Consider the following 7537-nt stretch of genomic DNA (forward strand, 5'->3'; position numbering starts at 1 on the left):
TGTAAATATTGAGGAGTCTGCAAATTCCCCTTTGGCGTTACTCTGCTTCCCCCTGTTGGACACAGTTATGTAGTTCTCCAACCAGTCCTGACAGAACAAACCGTGTGGTATTAAGAGTGCTCTGTGTTTTGCGGTGTGGTTGCTAGTCTGATTATTTGACCATACACATAGGTTTCCCTAAGGTTGTAGCTAGACTCATATACAGTCTCACACAGAGAACCACAAGCATAGGCACAAATATGAATACATACACACACACACACACACACCATGCATGTCGTAACGGCATCCTTGCTCGAAGGCTTCAGTCTAGAGCAGTTGTGATTGATTGCCTGTTGAAATTGTTGTTTGCTAGGTTCTTTTTCCACTTTGCTCTGATTCATAAGCCGTCACTGAAGTGGAACGGTATTCATCCCCATTATTAGATACAAAACAGAAAACTAAAGATGGGTGGATTCAAGTGGACATTTGTGCAAACCATATGCAATTCCGACTTTTTCGTACTCGTTTTTTTTTAAGTAAAAAGTGAAAAGCATGACGTTCCACCAGAAAAGCACACTCATTAGGCTACACTTTGACAAATGTCATATTTTGGGAAAATGTATTGAAATGCATCAGGTTTATATTGTCCTCCATCAAAGCTATGCCAATAGATATCCTTCTATCTGTTTGTAGATGTCCTTATAATGCTATTATGATTACTGTTGATGTTCTTTGGATAGCAATGAGTGCATAGCATATTTCTGGTGTGTAGGCTACTGTGCGTAACATTTCTAATTCCTCATCATTGTTTTTTGCTCTACCAAAAGAGCCCCCTGGATTCATGTAAAGGCTGGTTGGGTGGATGCAGATACATGAAGAGTTTTTAAAGCAGCACCATCCCTCCAGTCATTTGACAGTCCAGTCCATACCTCTTAGCCCTCTAGCCTTGAGAGAGCTGCTCCATGCCTGATATGCCATGTGTGGTGTTACTATGGTGGCCAGTGGTTGAAAGTAGAGCACGGCCACCTCAACCCCCCAAGCATTCCAGGTGAAATAAGCTTGTTGTGTCATCATCTCAATCGTCTGGTTTAACTTTAACCAGGATCAGTCATTGCTCTTGTATATCGTCTCAGGGTGCCAAGTGTTTTATTTCTCAATTTCTGAATTTGGAGCAGACGTTTGTATCTTTTAGCTGGTTTTTATGTTTGCTTTGATGTTTTTGGCTTTGCTTTGGGTGTGTGAAAGTATAGCTTTAAACTCTGGTTTTATATTCCCGAAGCTTATTTCTACCAATGCAAATACTGTGTAATGAGCTTGGCCCGATACAGATCAACCCCATCAAGAGGCTGCAGAGAGTACACAATACATTAGAGTACAAATATGAATTATGTTTTGGTAATACATTTCATTATTAGTTGGATTTCTCTCAAGTTCTTTACCTCTGCAGTTTTTTTTACAAGCCAAACACACAACAACAACAACAAAAAAATCCATGTCATTTGATTTGTTAACTGGCTTTGGTTATTAGTTGGTGGATATTTTCTTGTTTAGTTGAACTTTTGTTTGTTTGAGTTTTTCTGTGCTGCTTCTCTGGAAGAAAAAAAACACTGTCTCTCCAACTCCAAAGGTTGTTGTTTTGAAAAGACGAACAAAACTTGCCTTTTTCACAAATTGCTCAACTTTATAATACAGTATACTGGTATCCTGATTACATGCACAGGCTGAGACCATTTTAGGAGTAAAAGAAAAGTTAAATATGTTTACAAAAAAGTTGTGTTTATTCAATTTGCCATGTATATAGAAATTGGTAGGTTAAAATTGGACTGATGGTTAAGTGTTTTTACATTTTGTAAACAGAAAACTGTGTTTCCTCAACTTGTCTTTTCATTCAACTGGGGATGTTTCAGAGTTACACGGATACAAGTGCACCTCCGATTTTTGCCTTAGAACTTGCAGAGGCCATAGTTCACATTCAAGTGAAGTGAGTGTATGCAGGGGCCTACGCCCCCCATTTCTGAGTAACCACCAGTGCAGACGTTCTCACACTTATCTACCTGTGAAATCCTTCATACCTCTCATAATTGGTCAATGACTGTATCAGCAAACTGCATCAGGTGGTTTTTTTTACATGCTTTTTACACAGATTATATGGATTATTGTATTAGTAGATTTTGGTGCATCATTTTCTTTAAATGTAATAACTCTTAAGCTTGTAGTCACAAAGTTGTTTTTCTCTCCTGTTTTTCTAGAAGACTGTTTTGTGTTAATATTGTCAATTTGAAATAACTGTTATTTGCTTAATCTCTACTTACCTTGTTCATTTTTAAATGCTACACAACCCCTAATGAATTCAAATGACTTAACAACCATTGTAAATACAGTGTTGCGTAAACCCCCTTTTCATTCATTTCAATTGCTAGTGTTATATAAATGACATTTTTGTCTAGACACCATTTCTGTTTATGAAATAAAGAATCATATCATGTACGTTATTTTTGTCCTTTTTTTTTGAATATCTGCAAATGCAAATAAATATTGTTTACTTCGTCGTATTCTTTCACTAAATCATAATCTGTACTTTTAAGGTGTAATTCGAAATTAATCAAAGGTATATGAACTATCTGATTAAAATCATATCAGATTTGAAATAAGGTGTAAAGTAGTCACATAAGAAGAGGACCCAAGTGTTTCTTGTCCCTTTGCACAGTGAGAAAGATGGTTTGGGAGGCAAAGAAAAGTCCAAGAGCCACAATTGGAGAGTTACAGAACGCCACCTCCAAGCCAAAAGGCTATTTGGAAGGGTTTCTATTTTTTTTTTAAACGCCTGTATTGTGAGCAACCAACAATTGTAAACACCTGAAGTTTGCTAAATGGCATTGGCACTTGGGTTGTAACCGGGTACTACGGTCAGATGAGATTAAAATAAAGCTCTTCGGCCACACCCACCAGTGATTGGTTTGGCCTCGAAAGAAGGATGCATATGCAGAAAATAACATTGTACCTACTGTAAAATATGGTGGTGAATATTTGATGTTATGGGGCTGTTTTGCTTCCACTGGTACTGGGGCCCTTGTTAAGGTCCACGGCATCATGAGCTCTGCCAAGTACCAGGATATTTTAGAGAAAAACCTGGTTGCCTCTGCCAGGACACTGGTCGCAAGTGGATCTTCCAGCAAGACAATCACCCAAAACACACCACAAAATCAACATCTCAGTCTCCGGACTTGAACTTCATTGAAAACCTGTGGTTTGAATTGAAGAGGGCTGTCCATAAGTACAGATGAAGGATATCAAGGATCTGGAAAGGTTCTGTATGGAGGAATGGTCTAATATCCCTCCCAATGTGTTTTTCAATCTCATAAAACATGATAGAAAAAGGCTCAGTGATGTTATCCTTGCAAGGGGAGGGTGCACAACGTATTGAAAACGGGTGCCAATAATTTTGACACATCTTTTTGAGATTTTTTCATATTACTTGTTAAACAAAATATTGTTCTCTGAGCAATTGTATTAGTATAAAATAAAATCATATTAAAATTCTCTTCAGCATACAATGTAGCTCAGTATTTGTAATTCTATAATTTTATACAGTCATTGTTTATCAAGGGTGCCAATAATTTTGGATGTGACATATTTGCATTTGAATAGTTGTACATCAGATCCTAGAAAAGCATTATGTACAAGCAAACAGGGTATAGATTTCTCAACGATATCAAGAAAGTTGAAGATATTATGTTACATTTTTTGTAAAGCATCCAATGCAGGGTTCACAAAACATTTCAAGATATTCATCAATAAATTCACATTTTGTTCAATTTGAAGAGCACTTCCATCTCCAACTTTACCATCGTTCTGTAGGATAAACAATATCAAAGTGCTTTAAAAAATAATCATATTTACATTTTGAGATCAAATATGTACATGGTGGAGTTTATCGTCATATCCCACAATGTTTTACATGTATTATCAATCAAAATGTTGAATTCTCATCTTATGAGAAGACTGTCTTTTAGCAAAATGTCACTAACAAGTAGCTTGCAGTCATATCACTTTGACAAAAAAAATATAAAATTCCACGAATGCAATTACATTTGATGCCACAGATATTTCTTGCAAAGATAGCATGTGACATATCAAAAATTTGAAATTAGAACTACCCAAGCAAACATACCCTGAACAAAAATATAAATGCAACATGTAAAGTGTTGGTCGCATGTTTCATGAGCTGAAATAAAAGATCCCAGAAATGTTCCATTACGCACAAAAAAATTCATTATCTCAAATGTTGTGCACAAATTTGTTTACATCCCTCTTAGTGAGCATTTCTCCTCCCATATAATCCATCCACCTGATAGGTGTGGCATATCAAGATACTGGTCAAACAGCATGATCATTACACAGGTGCACCTTGTTCTGGGGACAATAAAAGGCCACTCTAAAATGTGAAGTTTTGTGTCACATCACAATGCCACAGATGTCTCAAGTTTTGAGGGAGCGTGCAATTGGCATAATGATTGCTGGAATGTCCACCAGAGCTGTTGCCAGATAATTGAATGTTAATTTCTCTTCCCATAACCCCATCACCACCATGGGGCACTCTGTTCACAACGTTGTCATCAGCAAACCACTCACCCACACCAAGCCATACATGCTGTCTGCCATCTACCCGGTACAGTTGAAACCGGGATTAATCCGTGAAGAGCACACTTCTCCAGCGTATGAGTGGCCATCAAAACTGAGCATTTGCCCACTGAAGTCAGTTATGACACCAAACTGCAGTCAGGTCAAGACCCTGGTGAGGATGACGAGCACGCAGACGAGCTTCCCTGAAACGGTTTCATCAGCTGTCCAGGTGGCTGGTCTCAGACGATCCCACAGGTGAAGAAGCCGGATGTGGAAGTCCTAGTCTAGCGTGGTTACACATGGTCTGCGGTTGTGAGGCCAGTTGGACGCACAGCCAAATTCTCCAAAAACAAGATTGGAGGGGGCTTATGGTATGGGTAGACATAAGCTACCAATACTTTGATGAGATCCTGAGGCCCATTGTCGTGCCATTCATCCCCCTGCCATCACCTTATGTTTCAGCATAATACATGGCCCCTTATTGCAAGGATCTGTACACAATTCCTGGAAGCTGACCTCCAGTTCTTCCATGGCCTGCATATTCACCAGACATGTCACCCATTGAGCATGTTTAGGATGCTCTGGATCAACGTGTATGACAGCGTGTTCCAGTTCCCGTCAATATCCAGCAACTCCGCACAGCCATTGAAGAGGAGACAACATTCCACAGGCCACAATCAACAGCCTGATCAACTCTATGCGAAGAAGATGTTGTGCTACATGAGGCAAATAGTGGTCACAACAGATACTGATTAGTTTTCTGATCCACGCCCCTACTTTTTTTTTTTAAGGTACAGTATCTGTGACCAACAGATGCATATCCGTACTCCCAGTCATGTGAAATCCATAGATTGGGGCCTAATGGATTTCTATCAATTGACTGATGTCCTTATGTGAACTGTAACTCAGTAAAATCTTAGAAATTGTTGCATGACGCATTTATATTTTTGTTCAGTGTAACTATACTAATGCGTTTACTGCTCCTCCACAATACATATGTTATTATGAATACAATTAGGCAATTAGAAGGGGAATGTTGCTTCGTAATCAGTGTCCCCAGATCCTTCTGGTCCCTCAGCCAGTTCTCACTTTTTCATGATTGAAGACAGTTCCAGAATCATGCTCTGAAAGATTGAAATATGCAACATGAGTTAGTCAGTAGTTATTTAATCCGAATCTTAGCCTTAAGAAACACATGATGAGAATCCTACAATGCATCCTCCATTAAAAAAAATTTGTGTTGTGTAATAGTTCTACTTACCATTGACATTCTTCGTCCGTTGGCTGGAGGCGGGGTCATAGGTGGGCTCTCTCCTTGGGCGATACGCTTGGCCTCTGTGTCCGTCCCACTCCCGGAGTTCTGGGCTATCAGAAGGACTGTCCAGGTTGGTCTGAGAGAGTCCTCGGGACATGAAACTAGCCTTCCTCCCCGTGGGATAGTGACCACTGTCAGGTGAATTACTCATGTCACTGTAATCCTGCAGAGTGCTGACCCGGCTCTGTTTGCATAAGGGAAGGCCGTGGCTGTGCTCCGCCGTGCCTGGGATGGCCTGAGCCTTTAGGCCCGTTGGAGTCATCACTGCTGCATGAGTGGTTCCTCTGGTCCAGGGTGTAGTGGTGCTCCACATTCCTCAGCTGTCGCAGGGACTGGAGCTCAGTCTGTCTGAGGTACTGCTCTGAGTCGTTGATGCCACCACTATCGTTGTGAGGAGCTACCGAATGCAGGTACAAGGGGATAGCATCCACGTGGCTGTTAGGGACCATTGTGTAGGCCGTCTGAGTGAGTTGCATCATCTTTTGGGGTGATGAGTTTGTGAGGACACACACCTGCTGGACCATGGAGTTTTTCTTGGACCTGAACGCTAATAAGCTTTCGTCATCTGTACCTTTATTTCCATACAGACTTTGCTTGACTTTTTTTCATTCCCAGGTGGAATATCTCGAGGAGATTCAAGAACAAAGAAACCCCAGCGATGACGCGCATGAAGATCATGAAAATGTTCTTCTCAGTTGGTCTGGACACAAAGCAATCCACACTGTTCGGGCAAGGCAATCTCTTACATTTGTACAAAAGATCCAATCCAACTCCGTACAGCACATATTGTCCCACTATGAAGCCAACCTCCACCACTGACCTCGTCAAGATATGGAAAACATATGTGCGCAGCAAGGAGCCCCTGAGTGGAGCTTTCCTTACTCTCTTCTGTTCCTCCAGCTTCCTCAGCTCCCTCGCTATCCTCTGTCTGTCCTCGTGAACGGGCTCAGCGCCCTCTAGCTCCGCTTTCAGGAAGGTTTTTTCTTGTGTCTCCCTTTTTCAAGGGCCCTCAAAAGGTACAGTGCATGTCCCATGTATACCAGAGAGGGAGAGGACACAAAAATGATTTGTAACACCCAGTATCGGATAAGAGAAATGGGGAATGCATCATCGTAGCACACGTTCTTACACCCAGGCTGGTCCGTGTTGCACACAAACTCACTCTGCTCATCGTCCCAAACATCCTCTGCTGCCACACCAAGAACGAGCATTCGGAATATAAAAAGGATGGTTAGCCAGATTTTTCCCACGATGGTTGAATGAATATGTACCTCTTCTAAGATACTCCCCAACAAGTTCCAATCCCCCATCTTCTGAGTCACATATCCTTATGCTATAAAAAAGATTTTACATACATGAATTTCCACTGGGCCATGGTATTTTCTAAATACCTCACAGGATAAGCACATTTTTCACAGTTTAGTGTGTATATTTTTCATGATTCCAATGCAATTGTCCTCTTTCAAATGTAGACTGTTCAAGCATGCAATATCAAAATAAAGGATTTAAGAGTAAGAAACAACTTACATGTCAACTAGGTTGTGTGTTCCACTTGCTTCAGAAACACCTGAATATTTGGTAGAATGTACGTTTTGTTTCCACCCATTGACGAGATAG

At 40.6% G+C, this 7537-nt stretch overlaps 1 pseudogene; it reads right to left on the reverse strand.

Annotated features, from left to right (window-relative positions):
- Positions 1-5300: 5300 nt before the first annotated feature.
- On the reverse strand, positions 5301-7247 carry LOC135574772 (gap junction alpha-10 protein-like; annotated as a pseudogene).
- Positions 7248-7537: the final 290 nt, after the last annotated feature.

Source organism: Oncorhynchus nerka, linkage group LG13, assembly GCF_034236695.1.
Source record: "Oncorhynchus nerka isolate Pitt River linkage group LG13, Oner_Uvic_2.0, whole genome shotgun sequence".
NCBI lineage: Eukaryota > Metazoa > Chordata > Actinopteri > Salmoniformes > Salmonidae > Oncorhynchus > Oncorhynchus nerka.